General features: G+C 38.5%; 1 protein-coding gene across 1 annotated transcript in view; it reads left to right on the top strand.

The window, feature by feature from the left end:
- Positions 1-20,449, top strand: part of SLC9A9 (solute carrier family 9 member A9) — a 534,354-nt gene that overhangs the window by 436,720 nt on the left and 77,185 nt on the right. The gene's annotated exons all lie outside the window — the stretch shown is intronic.

Below are 20,449 nucleotides of genomic sequence, written 5' to 3'. Positions count from 1 at the left end.
TGGATGGATGAATGAATGAATGAATGAACGAAGCAAGCCAGCAAACAATATTTTCTGTTCACGGCACCTTCATTCTAGACATTGATGTAGCAGGAAAATCCAAATAATTATTTGAAGGTTGCTAAGTGAGCTGGAAAGCAGAGCAAGGCAGAGTGCATAATTTTGGTGTTTTCACCCAGACTGCCATTTGGTAACCAAGGAATATCTACCTCCCCAAGCCTCAGTGTCCCTCTCTGTAGGCAGGGACCACCATCCCAGCAGACTTGCATCTGTTTCTTCACTGACTTCCTTCCTATGGCTGGTTCATCCTTCCTTAGGTTTAATTAGTACACCTGATCTGCTATATGAAGGCCTGGATCAGGTTTAGAAACCATTCTCTGTCTGGGTGACTTTGAATACATCTTATCTCACCAATTGTGTGTTGATTTTATTAGTATACAGAGCTCAAAACTTTAGAGCCGCCTATCATCCTCACTGGCAATCTCTAATAATGATGAGGTTAGAAACAGAAATTGATATCCCTTTATTCATATTTTCTAAAACATCAGATAAAATGATTTGCTTAGATCCACATTGTTACAGCTGGCATGGGAATCTTAGGTTGCCTTATTCATAGGTGACTAATGACCCTGCTCAACTGTCTGCCTCTTACAGCCTCTTTCCATTCTATCATTTATCATCTCTCTCCTTAAGAGATGTGTATATATTAGTCCGTAAGCATGTGTATATATTAGTCTTACAAATGTGAATGACACAGGATAAGCATGACCTTTTCCAAAACAAAAAGGGCAGCCAAAATCATTTTTAGCGCTTCCTGTATACCGACATCAACTGAAAATAAGAAGTTATTATGTGGTTGCCAACATTTTACATAAGTGTAAGAAAGTGCAAAGATAACAATGGATTGGCGAGTTGACACAGTAACAGAATTACATAAAGCCACGTGGATGGAGACTTCCTTCCCATCACTGGTTTGGAATGAAGAGTGCACTGAGGTATTACCAGCAAAATGAAAGGCCCATGGCAGATGTGCAGATGCTACAGCTCTGGAGTTTTCCATTAAAGTGTCTGGCAAGGAAAGTGGCAGATACCAGACCCCCTCCTCTACTGAAGTGTGACAGGCTAGGGCTGCATTCCAGGAAAGTAAACATGAACATGAGGATCATTCAAAATGACACTTGCAACCAAGTATTCAATGGGTTTAAATGTAATGGCATTATAGTCCTGAAAAAAAAAAAAAAGAGGGGGGAAAAAACACTTCCCCTCTCAAAACTTGACAGAATTCATTATATCCCACACAGCCAAACTTATTTTAAATCGTAGGTATGAATATTGCGAGCAGCAATTTCCATTTTAAATGATAATCACTGCATTGCAGTTTTACTTATTCTGACTAGCAGAAGCATCCATGAATTATTTATTGAGGTAGGACTGTGGCCTTGTGAATGACTTGAGTTTACTTCACAAAAAAACTCTCAGAGGAAAAAGGACTGTTAGCTCTATGATCCCCGTTTTATAAATGAGGCAACAGAGCCCAAAGCGGGGGAAAAGGTACATCCAAGGTCACTGATGGACTTGGAGGCGGCATTCATAATCAACAAAAAGCAGGCTGCGTCCACCTAAAGAATCCAAGGGTCCTGGTTCTGGTGGTCCATCCACTGAGTTTTGGTCGCATGAATGTATGTGTGATGTTGTTGTAAGTGTGCCTGGCATACAATCGATAGCTTTATATGATGGCTTCTTTGGTAGCTTATCGAAAACTTCACTAGTTTGGAGGCAGGGTGTGTTTCACTTTCAGTAACAAACAGGAGGGCTAGCAGAGGATGTAAGATTTCCTTCACTCCGTTTTATTTAGTGCCTACTATGTGCCAGGCAATATCCTATCTTCTGGGGACCCAGCAAAAAACAAGGTCTGGTGGATATCGTTGACCTTCATGAAGTCTTGCTTATTTGCCTAGTTAAAAACAGTCCTGACCCCCAAACCCCTTCAAACAGCAGGTAGTTCTTAGCATGGGAAGGAGGGACACTGGCATCACTAGAATTTACCTGGGAAGAGGGGAACCTCTGGGGGCCTGAGGGGTGGAGGAGAGATTTCTAAGAAAGCCGTAAATTAAAATAATAATAATTATAAAATAATGTATAACCCTCACTTTGCAAAATGTAACCAGATACTTCCACAGGTGGTTTCAGAAAGCAGATTTCGAGATATTGAAAGTGTAACTAATCAGCTTTTTAAAGACTCTCTCTGCATGATAACTGTCCCCCTGAGAAGCTGGCCATAGGGAGGAGCTAAGCTTGCACTGGGCAGGAGGGCAGCTACCACTCGCATCCAAATGGATCATCCATTGGGTATTCAGCTTGGCTTTTGGTCATCCTTGTTCTCATAGGTGCTAGTGTAGAAAGATCTTGTAGGTAGCCCCTGACATAGCATCTAAGTGAAAAGAAATTAAAATTCACTAAAAGAAAACACTAGCTTCCTGGATCCTTGTGTTCCCACGACTCGTTGGTGAAAACCAATGAGGAGAATGTTAAGGGTACCCGGAAACATGGGCTGTTTTGTGTTCAGGTCATAACTTGGGTCTTCCATGATTTATTATTTCATGTAGTGGGAATAATAAATACTGTCCTCTGTTTTGGCTAAATCTATGAGAAAAGTTGGTGGGTTATTAAAACTGTTTTTTACTAATGGTAACTTTTTCATTTACCTCCAGGGACAAAACATGATTAAGACAGTTAAATAGTGCAGTTTTCTCAAGATTCTATAACCTAAATACACTATAGTATTCCATAACTGGACTAAAACTCTTCTGAAGGCCTGAGAAGAGACTACAAGTATGACTTTGTGAGCTGTTGCCTGAAAATGTTAGATTTCCCACTGTGAATATGAAAAGCTGTGGGTCCCAAGATTATAACTGAGTTTTCTACAATAATCTTAGGATTCTACAAGAGTTGAGATGCCCCTAATTTATTTTGTCTTTTCTTCTGTAAAAGTTTTAATGATATTCCTATTAAGTGCACGGGAATGAGAATTCCTATTAAGTGAGAATGTTTTTTCATTTCATCTTTATTTTAAGCAAATGATATGAAAATCTGGATTTATGCAAATGAGAAATCAGAAGGTGACTCTTCTTCTAGAATGGATTCATAAATTCCTTTAAAACCAATTTTTAAAGAATTTGTTGAGCACTTTCTCGTTGCAAAGTACTATACTAGATTCTCCCCACTTAGTCATCACATATTTTATTAAGAGCCTACTATGAGCCAAGTACTGTCCTGGCACTAAGGATACAGCCGTTGACAAATTCTCACAAAACTTACATTCTGGTTCTTTTTTAAAATTTCTCATTTACAGATGTCTTTTCAGGAACATGATTGTGGTATAAAGGTATACACACTTAGACATTCCACTATTGGTTTTTATCAAATTGAGCAAAGTCTGGCTCACAAGTCAGGATGTACTGATTTGTTATTGTGGCCTATCTACTTAACTAGCCGTGTAATTTGGGGAAAGTTATTGACGATCTCTGTGCCTCAGTCTCTAAGCTGCAAAATGGGAATATGGAAGTCCCTACCTCATAGGTCTGTTTTGGGAATTAAATGAGTTAGCACAAAGCACTTAGAAAAGTGCTCAAAAAATATTAGCTTCATCATATTATCATTACTACCTGTTAATGTCTACATCTCTTAAATGGAGACACCATGTAATTTGTTTAGTATCCATTGTCATTTATTATCTCTGAGTGACCAAAGTATCTATTATTTTGTATGCCTGTAATAATTTTCAGTTGCAACAGCCATATTTTAATACAATAAGAACATCTCCAGTCTCCACATAAATGAAAGTTTCCGCATAGGCTATAAATCATACATAATTCTTCTTATTTGGTCTTGAGTCAATGGATGTAGCTGGATGCTAGGCAATTTCTTTGTGTCCTCTGTTCTGCACATGTGATTGTTTCATTTATGATTTTCTAAGTTATAGTCCATCATCCCATAGTTATTTTTCTGGAAATTACACCACAGATAGCAATTTTGACTCAATAGAGAAGTGCAGGCAATTTTTCTGTTCCACAATGAAAGCAATACAAGCCTTTGATGATAATTATTCCTCTTGTCCCTTCTCGTGATAAAGGAAATCTTTCAATTGCACCTTTCAGGTGAAGCTGTGGTGTTTTGTCATTAGCAATAAGATGTTATATTTGAAGATTTCTAGGTCAGCATTGAATCGTTTTATTTGGAAAAAAAAGAAGGAAAAGATGTGAAGACTGACAAAAATATATGTATTACCTCAATGTTGCCAGTTTTGAATTTAGTTTTGATATTTCTTGCCTATGAGAAAAAGAGTATTTTGCTTAAATTTGCTTCAACGGTTACTTGGTCACTCGTTCTCAACTGTAGGAACCAAGACGTTTACAGGCTGCCAGCAAATTCATGAGCTACCAGAGACACATCATCAGCATGAGCCATTGCTACCAGCCCCACATATTATCACCTGACAAGGAGACAGAGACTGGTCTATCCTGGGGACCACACTACTCAGCCCTTGTCTGCATGTGAAGCTGTGGTAGACACAACACAAAGCATGTGGGCAGGCAAGGCTCTGCCCAATTAAATAAAGTTCACTTCACCAGGTGGATGGTGATGACAGATTCTCAATGTAAATAAAAGTGGACAGAGAAGTTTGCTGGTTGTTAATGGAGGAAGAGATTGTTGGCGAAATAAATACCGTTCTTTTAGTCATGTGGCAGAGTCCACAGAGGAATTGGGAGTTCCTAACATGAAATTAAACAACAGGAAGGGAGGAAGAATGTTCTGAGCAGAGGGAACACCATGGAGATCCCATGACAAGCGTGGTATGAATAGCTGAAAGGAGCCTGAATGAGTCTGCCTGCAAGACACAGAATTGGAAGTAAGGTGAGAAAGGAGGCCTTCTCCAGAGAACAGTGCAGTCAGCCTTTGAAGCCGAAGATGAAGCTCTTATTCCCTACCCCCAGTATTATCAGAATTCTCTCTTTTTGGTACGAATTTCATATTTTTGTTTGGTAACTCAGGTAGCTAAAGGTAGAGAAATGTATCATAGGCTAAAGGGCCTCTAAAGTTTCCTTTTTGTCACAAATCTGATTCATCTGTGTGACAGCCATTTGTCAGTACCTGCATGTTTAATGCTTCCAGAACTGGATTTAGTTTTAATATTTATTCCCCTGGGGGTGGGGGGGGGGAATGAGTATTTTGTGTAAATTTTCTTCATTTGTTTTAACTGAATTTAGTTTTAATACTTCTTCCCTAAGAAAAAATATTACTATGTCTTCAAGTTTCTTTTGAAGTCACAAAATAAGAAATGGTAAGATAAGTAAGAAATGCTGGTTGTCCTCAAGATGCCAGCATCCTAATAAGGTGGAGACAGCAGCCAGCCATGCAGTAAGCACTATATTAAAGTCATGAGCAGAGGGTTATGGAAGCCAGAGGCCGGTATAGCCAACTAACCAGCTGTGGAGAATCAGGGAAGCCACACAGAAGGAACTTTGCAGCTGGGTGGGGAAAAAAAAAAAAAAGTAAGAATCTCTAGGGAGCTGGGCTGAGGTTGTGGGGGACTTCCTGGCAATGGAAACAACTCAGGCAACAGCACAACCTGGGAGTGAGGTGTTTGAAAAATGGTGAGAGTGTCAGTGTGACTGGATCAGTGGGAAGTGAAATTGGAGAATTATCATGTGGACACACTGGGCAGGACCACATGTGTCACGGTCAAGAAAATGGATTGTGTCTTATCGACTGCAGGAAACCAATGCGGTGCCTTAAGCACAGAATCACACAGTCCAATCTGCTGTAATGAAGAGCACTCATGGCCATGTGGAAAGTGGTGTAATGGGGAGAGCGAGAGACTTAAAATGATTCTGATAGTTGCTTCCGAAGACACCCACCAGTTTCCCATATAGATAAAATTGAGGACAGCAATGTTTTCATTCTTCTTGGAAACATCCTTTGGAACACCCATTATGTGTTTCAAAATATAAATGCATTAAATGATCAAGGTATCATTTCAGTACGAGATTGGTTCTTAAATTTCACTAAAGAAAATGGCCCAGTGGTGTAATTGTTAGAGTCTACCAAAATGTTTTCTAGGGTTTTTTTAAATTATTAATATGCTATTTATTTGTACTCAAGGGAAAAAAATAGACTGATATCCTCTGATAAAGAAAAAAAAAAAAAGCCAAACAATCCAACAGGACTTAAATATGAGAAAGAGAAGTAGGATAAGCAAAAAAAAAAAAAAAAAATGTCTTTTGAAGCACAAACTTTGATTTTCATACTTGGGGTACGATGCTGATTAGCTGGCAGCCAGGAAAAAAAAAAAAAAACAGTCGGGGGATCCTGTCCTTGAGCAGCCAAGTGGCTCATCAAAAGAACCGTTTCAGTTGTTTGTTTATTCTCCAGAAGACCCAAGGGGTTTAACTTGGACACTTAGGAAGCAGGCAGTCTCTGCATTAGGTCCCGTCCGTGTATCCTTGGTCAGCACGTCCCGCCCAATTTAGGCCAAGTCTGCATTTTCCTTATTTAAACTGTTCACTGGTCATCAAAAAGCTAAATTAAAGAAGCCAAGGCAATCCAGATTTTAAATGAAATTGCAAAAAAAGAAAAAATACACTTCCCCTGTGGTAGATGCAGCAAGTCATGGTGGGGCTTGCTTTCCCGTGTGAAGTTGGCCTCCCCCCTTGCTACCTCACCTTTGCTCCCTGGCTAGCAACCTGACCACCTAGTCTTTCTTCAAGATGTGCCTGTGCTGGGTACTGTGGAGGTGCCCGACTTTTTCCTCTTTTCCTGTTTTGGCAATTACAGTCCTGCCTCCTGAGAAGCAAGCCCCTGAGAAAACCCCTCAGGCCCAGGCATGGTGGGGCAACTGGTCACCCCAGTACTCTTCCCCCTGGAATTTAAGAATCAACTCCACACCACAGTGGTGATAAGATCCAGGAGTGCTGCCCCTTGAAGAGGTTTCTGGAAGCATTTGCATTTTCTATCAAATTCTTTCAGTAATACTCTTTCATTGTGGTAAAATATACAATACATAAAATGTGCCATTTTAACCATTATTTATTTATTTCTCTCTTTTTTTAATTGAAGTAGAATTGCCATACTGTGTTAAATTAGTTTCAGGTATATAATATAATGAATCATCAATTCTTTACGTGACTCGGTGCTCATCAAGATAAGTGTATGCTTGATCCCCTTTATCTATTTCTATTTCCCGTCCCCCACCCACTCCCCCTCCGGCCTCCACCAGTTTGTTCTCTGTATTTGAGTCTGGGGTTTTGGTCTGTCTCTAAATGTTTCCCAGTTTACAGAGCCAACTCAGTCTTTCAGCTCAGCTTCTCATATTTCAGTTACCAACCCATGGTCAGAAGTGAGAGAATTTCTGACAGAGGCTTTAACTAATCTAACAGAAATATAGAATTCAAATTTACTTTCAGAGAAAAGGTGATTTTTTGTTCCTAAATTCCTGCGTTAGCATGCCACCAGCCCTCAGTCCACACTCAGCTTTTTGGGACAGCCACTTGCCAGCTGTAGCTCATGCTTGGGCTTTTAAACGTAGGGGAAGTAGCACAAGAGAGCTAACCTTTTTCCGGAGGAAACAGATATATCCTCAAACCACTGCTTTTCACATCCCTTGCAACCATTTCCTTGGAATTTCTTGAAGTCCACCAGCGTGTTGGATTTCACTGACCTATTCCCTATAAACATGACCAGAGCTGATTTCCAGCTTGTATATACAGGCTCGTAAGCAACTCTTAACTCTAATCTTTTATTATATGGTTGATAGCTGGAACAGGAAAGACCATAACTGCTTCTCCCTTTCCTCACTACTGCTTCCCAGCAATAGAAAACACCTCTTCCCACATCCCACACGAGTGCGTAGGACTTGGACTGCGGGTGCCAAACCCTTTGCCTTTCTGTCCCCTGCTTCATGTAGACACAGATCATGCTTGGAGCTCCCGAAAGCAGTGTGCCAGCGTCAGTCAGGAGAAGTGGCCCACCCCTAGGCTGGCTGCACGCACTGAGGACTCTGGGTGCTGAAGGAAGAGAGGACCACACTCAGAAGCAGGTACCCCACGTTTGCATAGCTCCAGCAGCACAAGCTCAGAAGCCTGATCTTTAGCTTGACCAATTCTTTTTCTGTTTTGTTTAGGGGTGTGATTTTTAAATTCTTAATTTGAAGTCCTCAGGCCTTTTCTGAACTAAAATGTTCAGAAGATGAACATTATGCTAATTGGTAATTGTACAAGCACTTTGCAAACATCAAGTGCTTCATAAAGTTGAAATGATACTAAATTCAGTGACAGGTTTATAAGCCTGAAGGCCCTCAGACTCACTGTGCAGATATAAACAAAGAATTTTATTAGATTTTTATTATTTTTAAATTCTAGCTGATTTTCTGCGATATTCAAGATTATGATGAGCATATAAGTCTCCTCTCAGTCTACAGATATGCCTTATTGAGAAATCTTCCTCCCTAGCTATCTGGCACCCACAAATTCCATTCCTTTGAGGATGGCTCACAATGAAATGGATGTACCCCATGCCTCCATCAATTAGTCCATGAAGAATCCCTATCCCTTAAATTCCTAGAAACACAAAACCCTCCAAACTTAATGAGGAAGAGATAGAAAAGTTTGAACAGAACAATTACTAGTAACAAAAGTGAATCAGTAATCAAAAAACTCCCAACACACAAAAGTCCAGGACCAATGACTTCACAGATGCATTCTACCAAACATTAAAGAATTAATACCCATCCTTCTCAAACTATTTCAAAAAATAGAAGACGAAGGAAAGCTTCTGAATTCATTCTATGGGGCCAGCATTACCCTGATACCAAAGCCAGGTAAAGACAAAAAAAAAAAAAAAAAAAAAAAGGAAAGAAAGAAAGAAGAAAGAGAAGAAAGAGAAGAAAGAAAGAAAGAAAGAAAGAAAGAAAGAAAGAAAGAAAGAAAGAAAGAAAGAAAGAAAGAAAGAAGAAAGAAAGAAAGAAGACCTGCAGGCCAATATCCCTGATGAAAATATCACCAAATATTAGCTAATCAAATTCAACAATACATTAAAAGAATCATTTGCCACGATCAAGTGGGATTTATTCTAGGGATATAAGGAAGGTTCAATATTTGCAAATCAATCAATGTGATACATCACATTAGCAAAAGAAAGGATAAAAACATACAATCTCAGTAGATGCAGAAAAAGCAATTGACAAAACACAACCTCTATCTGTTCGTGATAAAAACGCTCAACAAAGTGGGTTTAAAAGAAATATACCTCGACATAATAAATGCCATGTATGAAATCCCCTGTATGAAATCCCCACAGCTAACATCATACTCAATGGTAAAAAACTAAAGGCATTTCTTCTAACATCAGAAACAAAAACAAGGATGTCCACTCTAACCACTTTTATTCCATATAGTACTGCAGGCCCTGGCTGTAGCAACCACACAAGAACAGAAATAAAAGACATCCAAATTGGTCAGAAGAAGTAAAACTGTCACTATTTGCAGATGATATGAACTATATATAGAAAACTCTAAAAACTCCACTGAAATACTGTTAGACCTAACAAAGAATACAGCAAGGTTGTAGGATACAAAATGAATACATGGAAATCTGTTGTGTTTGTACACTCTAATAATGAAGTGACAGAAAGAGAAATTAAGAAAACAGTTCCATTTACAATTGCACCAAAAATAATAAAATACCTAGAAATAAATTTAATCAAGGAGGTGAAATACCTATATTCTGAAAATTTTATGACACTGATGATAAAAATTGAAGACACAAACAAATGGAAAGATACACTATGCTCATGGACCAGAGAAATTAATATTGTTAAAATGTCCATATTAAAAAAAATCCATATTACCCAAAGCAATTCACAAATTCAGTGCAATCCCTATCAAAATACTAATAGCATTTTTCACAGAACTAGAACAAATAATCCTAAAATTTGTATGGAACCATAAAAGACCTTGAATAGCCAAAACAATCTTGAAAAAGAAGAACGAAGCTGGAAGTATCATAATCCAAGATTTCAAGATATTCTACCAAGCTATAGTAATCAAAATAGTATGGCACTGGCACAAAAATAGACACATAGGTCAATGGAACAGGATAGAGAGCCCAGAAATAAATCTATGCCTATATGGTCAATGAATCTATAACAAAGAAGGTAAGAATATACAATGGGGAAAAGACCACTTCTTCAATAAATGATGTTGGGGAAGCATGACAGCTACATGCAGAAGAATAAAACTAGACATTTTTTATACCATACACAAAAATAAACTCAAAATGAATTAAAACCCTAAATGTGAAACCTGAAACCATAAAAATCCTAAAAAGAAAACACAAGCAGTACTCTCTTGGATATTGGCCTTAGCAACACATTTATGGATACGTTTCCTCAGGCAAAGGAAACAAAAGTAAAAATAAACTATTGGGACTACATCAAAATGAAAGCTTTTGCACAGCAAAGGAAACAATCAACAAAACAAAAAGGCAACCTACTGAGTAGAAGAAAATATTTGCAAATGATATATCCAATAAGGGGTTAATATTCAAAATATATAAAGAACTTACACAAATCAACACCAAACAAATCAAATTAAAAATTAAACAGAGGACTTGAATAGACATTTTTCCAAAGAAGACATACAGATGGCTGACAGACTCATGAAAAGATGCTCAACATCACTAATCATCGGGGAAATGCAAATCAAAACCACAATGAGATACCACCTCATACCTGTCAGAATGTCTAGATGAGAAGCATTGGCGAGGATATGGGGGAAAGGGGCCCCTCGTGCCCTGTTGGTGGGAATATATATTAGTACAACCACAGTGGAAAGCAATATAGAGGCTCCTCAAAAGATTAAACATAGAAAGACCATTCGATCCAGTAATTGTGGGTAATTACCTACAGAAAATGAAAACACTATTTTAAAATGATATATGCACCCTGATGTTTACTGCAGTATTATTTACAATAGCCAAGATATGGAAGGAACCAATGTCCATCAATTCATAAATGGATAAAGAAGATGTGATGTACCTACACAATGGAATATTACTCAGCCATAAAAAAAGAATGTGATTTTGCCATTTTTGACAACATGGATAGACCTAGAGTGTCTTATGTTAAGTGGAATAAGTCAGACAGAGAAAGACAAATACTATATGATTTTATTTACATGTGGAATCTAAAAAAAAAAAAAACAAAGCAAATGAACAAACAAACAAAAAAACCAGACTCTTAAATACAGAGAACAAATTAATGGCTGTCAGAAGGAAGGTAGGTGATGAGATAAATAAAATAGGTAAAGGGTATTAAGAGGTACAAACTTCTAGTTATAAAAGAAGTGTCACAGAGATGCAAAGTACCACACAGGGAATATAGTCAGTAATATGGTAATAATATTTTATGGTGACAACATTTATTGTGATGAGCACTGAGTAATAAATAGAATTGTTGAATCACTATGCCATATACCTGAAATTTACATATAATTGTATGTCAACTATACTTCAATTTCAAAAAAAAAATCCCTAATCTTGTATAACCTCCCTTATATGTGGAATCTAAAAAATTCAAGGTCATAAAAGTAGGAAGTATGACAGGTTCCCAGGGGCTGGGATTTGGGGAAAATAGGAAGACGTTGGTCAAAGGGCATAACATTTCAGTTAGGCAGGATGAGTAAGTTCTAGAGATCTAATACACAGCGTGGTGACTAAAGTTAACGATACTGCATTATAACTGGGTGTTATATGCAACTCAGGAATTACTGAACTCTACATCTGAAACTGATGATGTACTCTAGGGTGGCTAATTGAATTTAAATTAAAAAACAGTACTGTATTATATACTTAAAATGTGCGAAGATTTCTCTGTATTCTCACACATACACAAATGGTAACTGTGAGGTGATGGATTTGTTAATTAGCTTGATTGTGGTAATCATTTCACAATGCATTTGTACATCAAAACATCACATTGAACACCTTGCATTTATACAATTTTTTGTCAATTATACCTCAGTAAAGCTGGAAAAAAAAATAATAATCCCTATCCTTGACCTTCTAGCAAGTAGAAGCAGATGCTCTTCAGCTGAGGCCCTTCCTTCCTGCCCTAGCCATTGTGAGAGCTGTTTGTGTTCCTGTTAGGAATTACAGATTAAATGCCCGATGAACATAGCTCTCTCAGTCTTTTGCAAATCTTTGAAAATGTTCTCTAGGCCATTTAGAAGAGACAGATTTTGAAATAAATCAGTCGGAGAAGGACAATCATCTTAAGGTTTCACTCATACGTGGAATATAAGAAATAGTGAAAGGGATTATAAGGGAAAGGAGGGGAACTGAGTGGGAAAAATTAGAGAGGGAGACAAACCATGAGAGACTCCTAACTCTGGGAAACAAACAAAAGGTAGTGAAATGGGAGGCCGGTGGGGGGATGGGGTGACTGGGTGATGGGCACTGAGGAGGGCACTTGATGGGATGAGCACTGGGTGTTATACTATATGTTGGCAAATTGAATTTAAGTTAAAAAAAAATTTTTTAATAAAATAAATCTTTAAAAAAAAAAAAATCTAAACCAGAGTTTTCCAAACTGCTGATCAGAACTCACTAAAGGTTCTCAAAATCAATTTAGTGGTTCCTCACCAGCACTTTTTAATAGATGAAAGTAGGCTAAAGAAAATATGAGAATGCACTGCAAAATTAGAAGTAAATATTATTTCATAAATAATATGCTCAGGCAGGTTGGGGGCGGGGGGAGGTGGGCATGTGCATGCGTACTAGTTGGTGATATATAATGTGATTCTTAACTGGAGTCATGATCGAAAAGATCAAATACTTGATCTGTGCTGGCCTCGAACCCTTATCCAGGAACTCCCAGGCCTTTTCACCTAATTGCTTTGAGCTCCGGGTGAGGTGGAAGGTGCTGTGAAGAGCTCGAGGAGAGAGAGAGAGACATCAACTCTCGTGTATTACTTCAGAAGAGTTCTTGGAGTCAGCAGATGTGAGCTGGACTTTGAGGAAGAGGTAGCATTTGACAAGCAGCAGTTAGAGGGAGGCAGAGGAGAGGCCAGATGCAGGAAAGAAGAATGCGAGACAGAGCTACAGAATAAAGTGAATTTGAAGATCTGGCTCGTAGGCCTGCCTCCACCCTTAGCTACAGAACCTCAGGTTCTAGATGTGCTCAGAGCCAATGTTTTCTAAACTGTGAAGTGAGTATAATTGTATCTGCCCCTCTCTGTAACCATAATTTTTATGGAAAAAGGGTAAGCGAAACCACTTTGAAAACTATGAAGTACCAAATAATGCCTATTAAGATAATGCTTATTAAGCTTTTTAGGCAAAGCAAAGGTAAGAATGTGGGGAAGTATGTATACTCGGGATAAAATGAGGATGGTAGCTTGGCACGTTTAAGGTTGGGTATTAGGGAAGAAGGGACTAAAATGCTGAGTTTATGCAACTCTGTAAAGATTTTGAGCATCAGGTGAAGGTGTATGGATTTGAGTCCATAGATAATGGGGAATCTGATGATTTGTAGGCATGAGTGACACAGAGGCTTGTTTTGAAAGATTGATCTAACAGCATTGATTAAAGAGAACTCACAAGGACCTAAATGATGGTTGTTGCAATAGGAATAGGAAGAAAATGGGTTTATGCTAGAAAATTCTGGCCCCAAATTCATAGAATCCAATGCTGTCCTCGTAGGGGTAGCAGGGCTGCAGAGAGGAAGGGCCAGGGAGGTGCAGTTACAAGGAAGTGGAGGACTCGGAGTGGCTGGGTGGTTCCAGCCCTACTGACTGTACATCTGTTCCTGCCAGCCACAAAAACAATGGAGGCAGGGGACACCTGGGTGGCTCAGTGGGTTCAGCGTCTGCCTTTAGCTCGGGTCATGATCCCAGGGTTCTGAGATGGAGCCCCACACCATAGCATCATAGGGGGGCTCAGCTTGGTAGGGAGTCTGTTTCTCCCTCTGCCCCTCCCTCCTGCTCATGCTGTCTGTCTCTCTCTCTCTCTCTCTTTCTTTCAAATAAATAAGATCTTTGTGTTTTGTTTTTGTTTTTGTTTTTGTTTTTTTAAAAAAAGGAGGCAGGAAGACTGCTTTTGGGAAGAAGACAAGTGGTTGTTTTACCCCAGGTGGAAACTTGTTTATATGAGCCTGCTCTGTCTTCTTGCTGGGCCTATTCTTTGGGATAAACAAGCCACTCACCCACTCTTGCCTCAAAAATGGATTTCTCTAGAACTTTGAGTGAACTTTCTTCTTCTGAGCTGCTCTCTCATAAGGAGATGCTCTGCAATTAAAACCCTACTCAAAAGGAGACAGCACACTTATTTTAGTATTTTGTAAAAATTCAGTCATATCAACCTGTCTTGTTTATAGACTTCACTTAAATGAACCCTCAGGTCAACTTATGTCATGAATACGTCACTGATAGTATATCCAACCAAGTCAAGTTCAAACTCACTGGTCTGGAGCAGAATGGAGTCAAATAACTAGGTTTAAGTCTCTGCCAATTACAAGCTTTGTGATGCTGAGGAAGTTACTTGAATTCTTAGAACCTTGAGCTCTTAATTTTTAAAATGGGGTTGATGATCATGATAATACCTATCTTTCAGGATTGTTATAAGATTCATTATATTAAACTTAGTAATTATACCTAACTTAAAGCTTAGAAAAAAAATAGGTCAATAGCCCTCAATACAGGGCTGCTATTGTTATTATTATTTAAGGGCATGAAATACCATGCTCCACCGCCTTCCTAGCACACACGGAGTCCTCTCCCTCATTCCAAGGGATGAGGCCTACCCAGGTTCTGCCCAAAGAGAGGAGCTTCCAGGGCTGACCTTAAATCACCTACCTCTGTAGGAGCTAAAAGGCTATCACTGCCCCTCTGCCCTCAAGTAAACAACTCTAAGCCCACCTACAGGCTTTTTAGGTGAAATAACTTTGTTCCAGCTCAACAGTGGCCTAAAAACACCATGTGTACCTCACTGGGAATTAATACACAGAGGTGGGACCACTCGATATGTAACCACTCCAGGTCTCCCAGTAGCCAGGAGCAAGGTATTTGGAGCAGAAGGGGAAATTGAGTCCCCGTGGCTACAGTCAGCCGAGAGCTGGGGCAGCATGCAGTCGGGCCCCAGAGATCACAGAACAGCTAGATTATGAATCAGAAGTCCTGATTTTGGAGTCAGTTTCCCCATCTGTACAGTACATGGAATGTACTTCCTATGTTTTATTGATGAGAGAAACTCCCCTACTGCACAGCAGTCTGGGTACAAGTTCAGGAACCCCTGAGGCCTTGACAACTCGTGATTCCCACACAGTATCCTCCATGTTTCTTAATAGACTTTGGAAATTAGAGCTCACTTTTCAGTATTTTATGTCTATTTATGCTTTCAACCAACGCCATATTACACAATGGAAGTGCTTAAAACAAATCCTTCATTCAGAATTTGATCAAATAAAAGCCACTCTTATGAAAAGGAGTATATGTTCTTTCGTGGTTTTGTGTGAAGAAAGAAAAGAGGTGCCTGGCTCTCTGCTGCACACTTGGAATCTGTTTTCCAGAAATAGGGCACACTTGTTATGTTTTTATTCTAACAAACTTAACAGAATGTAATAGCCCATTTTGATGGCACACAGTTAAGAAAGGCACGTTCTTAGACTCCCAGGAAGTAAATAATTGACCTATTAACTTCCTATGATTCAATCACAGGAAGCATAAATGAAAAAGAAAGAAAGAAATGGAATAAAATCCAAAATGCCATGACCAGTAGCTGCTCACGTTCTCATCTAGCTTCCAGAATGGCCTGATATTACCTCATTTCTGATAGAAACAGAGAAAGCAATCTTACATTGCTCCTGACAAGCCACGAACACATCTTTTTTTTTTTTTTTAAGAGGTTCCTTAAATTGTCACCTTACAAATATTTTTTTCTAACTAGACCTTTTTCATCATCTTGGCTTTGGAATAATTCTTTTAAGACAGATTAGAAATAGCTGCTCCCTCACAGGTTATCTGTAAAATACATCTCAAGTGTTTGGAAGAAGTGTTGAAAAGATAGCTATCCTAAGTAGGATGGCTGTGGATAAGGGTGGGCAGGTGACAACTCTGGTGGCTTTTTTGCTTTAGCACAGACCGAAAGGCATTTCTCTCCTTTCAGGTGGGGACACAGAGACTCTGCAAAGCTAAGAGCGTGGGATATCCCCATCCAGCAGCCCTGTCTGTCCCTATCTTGTGCTTTATACCTCTGGACCACAGCTGGGAGTAGTTTCCACTTGGTTTCAGTTTAGCCAAAAAAAAAAAAAAAAAAAGTCTACAATTTCTTATAACAAATTCTCTTTGGAGCAATTTCATTTTTACTCCTTCTCTTATCTGAGTGATCTTCCTGAGTTCCCCTTTTCTATGTCTCACCACTCCATTTGTTAACACAGACAAACACAACTATTCCTGCTCCTTTAACACACCACCATCTGATTAAACCACACTAAAAGCCCCTTTCCCATTAAAACCCTAAATTACTGGTCGCCATGCTTGTGAAGGTGCCTAAGCTAGCACGTGGCCAAGGTCATTGACAAGGGTGTTCCTTGCTGAGAAAAATCTTACCCATCCTCTCCTAGGCTCTCACACCCTCACATTCTGGAGTTCTAGCAATTGCTTCAGCGTATGTCTCTTGCCAGATTCAAGTTCAGGTCCTTGAATTGTGAGATGTTTTTGTTTATCTGAGGTTTAGTTGGTAAGGAGAAAATTCCATTTCCTTTCATTTGCTTTTCCGGAATAACTAGTCATTTTCCTTTCTGGAAAAAAAGAAGTTAGATTTGCCCTTGGCTGTGATATCACCTATTATGTAGTGAAGGAAATTGACAACAGTCATCTGAACATTTTGCGGAGTTTGAATGCAAAGTTCTGTCTCACTGTTTTTCTCTTGAGTTTTGATGTGAGTGTTTCATTTCTTTCCCTTTCATTTTATCCAAAGGTTTTTAGTAAAAACAATATGGCTTAAAAACTCACATAGTGGGCTGCCTGGATGGCTCCATTAGTTAAGCATCTGCCTTTGGCTCAGGTCATGATCTCAAGATCCTGGGATCCAGCCCCACATCAGGCTCCCTGCTCAGCGGGGAATCTGCTTCTCCCCCTCCTTCTGCTGTACACACCAACGTCCCTCCCCCCCCCCCCCCGCCCCGCTTGTGCTTTCTGGCTCTCTCTCTCTGTGTCAAATACATAAATAAATTTTGTTTTTAAAAAGTCATAGAGTGCAGAAAAAGAAATGAGGCTTTGGGATGATTATTTTTAAGAATGTTTTTTTAGAACACCAAGTATCACTTTCCCCAGCAATTAGCCCAGCACTCATTTTAATGAAAATAATGAGAAAATTAAATGAGGTTCCCCTTTGAGTCAAGTTATGATTTTTATCTTCTCTATTTTTTTTTCTCATCTGGACTACAGTTTTTTGTACACAATGATGTTCCTTTACATTTAACAAATGAAGAGAGTATTTTTCCCACAAATTTATTATGCTGAAAGCGTTTTAACTAGCATATAGGGAGAAATCTGTATTCAGATAAGAATATATACAAGCCTGAGCTTGTCTTTGAAATTTGTTTTGTCCTCCTATAAATTTGGAGGGAGAGGAACAGTTAAAATTAGACTTCATTCTCTTTTGCCCTTTAGGATAATCAAAAAGAAATTTTTTACACTTAGTGGCTTTAAAAATTTATTTAAATAAGAAATAACTTTTTCTTCTTCTGTGGACAAGCTGTACTACAGGGGCATGTGACTAGATGATCTCCTTGTTTGACATGATAAGGACTACAGTTCACTAAGGTCTATCTTTTCTCTACATCTCCTTTTTTTAAAAAAAATATTTTATTTATTTATTCATGAAAGATGCAGAGAGAAGGGCAGAGACATAGGCAGAGGGAGAAGCAGCAGGCCCATTGCAGGGAGCCCAATGAACTCGATCTCAAAACCCTGGGATCATGACCTGAGCCAAAGGCAGAGGCTCAACCACTGAGCCACCCAGGTGCCCCTTCTCTACATTTCCTACACTGAATTCATGCTCTATCACTTCAATAACACCCTTGTAAGCACTCTAGATTCCTTTGCCCATTCTTTTCAGTATACACATCTGGCAAAACCCCAAGCAGTGATGAACCCAATTCTCTGCTTCTGGGGGGACCCCATCTGAGTAGCTGAGCCCTGTTAAATTTCCATACCTGGAAGGACTGTTTCCCTTGTAAATTATTGATCACCCACCTCAAATGGACCTGTATTGCCCAACTATTTTACCTCACATCTATCATAACTTTTATCTTTAATTACTCTTCAGAACTAATCTGCTCTCCTCAAACTTCAACTCTCCAACTGTCCAACTTGCTCTCAATAAATGAGCTCACTTCCTACTTCATAGGGAATATGGAAGCCATTAGGTGGGAACTCCTCTCATCAATCTATCAAACATTAAAACTAAACTGCTTCTATACTCTCTCTTCTTATAACATCAACCAAATCCTTTCCAACTAAATCCTTTGAAATGGCTTTTAAGCATGCCTAAGTCTTAACCATTTAACAACAACATAAATAAATAAAAGCTTCCAGGAACCTCAAACAACTACATCAATCATCTTCTATCACTTTCTTTTTCACAGTCAAACTTCTTAGAAAAGTTGACTATACTCACTGTCTACATTTGCTCTTCTCCTACCTCAGACTACTTACATCTGGCTTCCACCTCATCCACTTTACTAAAGTGGCTTGTTAGGTCAACCATGAGCACCATATCCCTAAATTAGATGGATATTTTTTAGTTTTCATTGAACATGTCTTTTTTAGCAGCATATGATGCTATTGATTGCTCCCTTATGTTGTAAGTCTTTCTTTGCCTTGTTTTCCCTGACTCAACCCTCTTTGAGTTTTTCCTACTTCTCTGGCCAGTCATTTTTAGACTCATCTTCTCTTGCCCATTAAACATACTATAGTTAATCAAGATTCTATCCAAGGCCCTCTTCTCTATCTCTAAGTGATTCCATCTATATTCTTAAATTAAAATAGTATGGAAACAGAGATGAGCCACAGATTTATAACTGTCGGACTCCAAACACATAGATGCAACTTACCTGATACTCCATTTTTCTACCTTAAAGATTCATTGCTGTTAATATATCCAAAACCAAACTCCAGAATCCCCCTCCAAACCTAATCAATGTCCCGTATCTCCTTTATTCTGTTATGCAAACAAAAAGCTCAAGTGTTTTCCTGAATACTCTCTCTTTCATCCTACTGCTATGTAAAGCATCCTTCACTAGTTTTACTACTTTCATAATTTACATTCAAGGTAAATTCTTTAGAATGTTCTGATTGTTATTGTTTGGTTGAATTTCTTTTAAACAACTACATAACACCTTTTTTTCCTCCAACACACTGAAACCAGAAAGGATTATAAATGGGAAATGATCTAAGTGTAAAATACTGCAAAGAGTCAAGTATTTTTTGAAAAAACAAAACAAAACAAAACAATGACATGCCAGGAAATACTTTGTTTTTTTAAAAGAGAAACATTAATAGTGGGCATTATCCTTGTTACTTTCTCAAGGTCAGAGTACTAAATTCAAAGAACTGAGGCACATAAAGGACTACAAGCTTCATCAAGAATTTCAAAAGGTCTAGGTAGATTAGTAACTTATCTTCTTAGATACATATATTTCTTACATTTGGTAGAGTTATAAAACAGTTTTAAAGTTAATTTTCTATCATAAAATCTTATAAATGGGCATCATCATCATATTGGATTTCTCAAGAGATCTGTAACTTGGCCTATAAAAGAGATGTCTTTTAATATATTTTAAAATTATTCTAAGCAGAAAGCACTACAGAGTTAGAATGAACATTTTATCCTATTCTAGATTGTATGCTACTAAAGAGAGAGATTCTTCTGCAAAGCTTCCTAAGAATACAAAATATATCAGCATATTGAAATATTGGGGAAAATAAGAGTTACATTTTTGCAAATAAACCCTGTACCTATATTGAAAGCTCAGTATTCACAGGAGCTTTCCCAGATAATATGCCTCCTTCTGCCAAAATACAAAGCAACCTCCATCAGTTAATAATGAGCATGACTAATTATTAACCTGAACAACAGATGACATCAGAGAAAACTGGCATAAATTATCCCAAAATGAACTGTGAGTGAATCTGTCCATTTAATGAATCTAATTTACATGATTCTTCTCCCTGCTGTTCCCTTTGTAAATACTCTTTCATTTAAATAATTTTCAGCCCAAAAGCTAGAATCATAATTATTCTGGGAATTATGTGGGTTTGATGGGTAAGCCACTCTTTTAGCCATAACTTGCAAGCTGTTCAGATCATTGATCACTACTCCTGGCTGATAGTTT

This window comes from Nyctereutes procyonoides, unplaced genomic scaffold (genome assembly GCF_905146905.1).
Source record: "Nyctereutes procyonoides isolate TBG_1078 unplaced genomic scaffold, NYPRO_anot_genome, whole genome shotgun sequence".
In the NCBI taxonomy this organism is placed as follows: Eukaryota; Metazoa; Chordata; class Mammalia; order Carnivora; family Canidae; genus Nyctereutes; species Nyctereutes procyonoides.
This window is presented reverse-complemented; position numbering and strand designations above follow the sequence as displayed.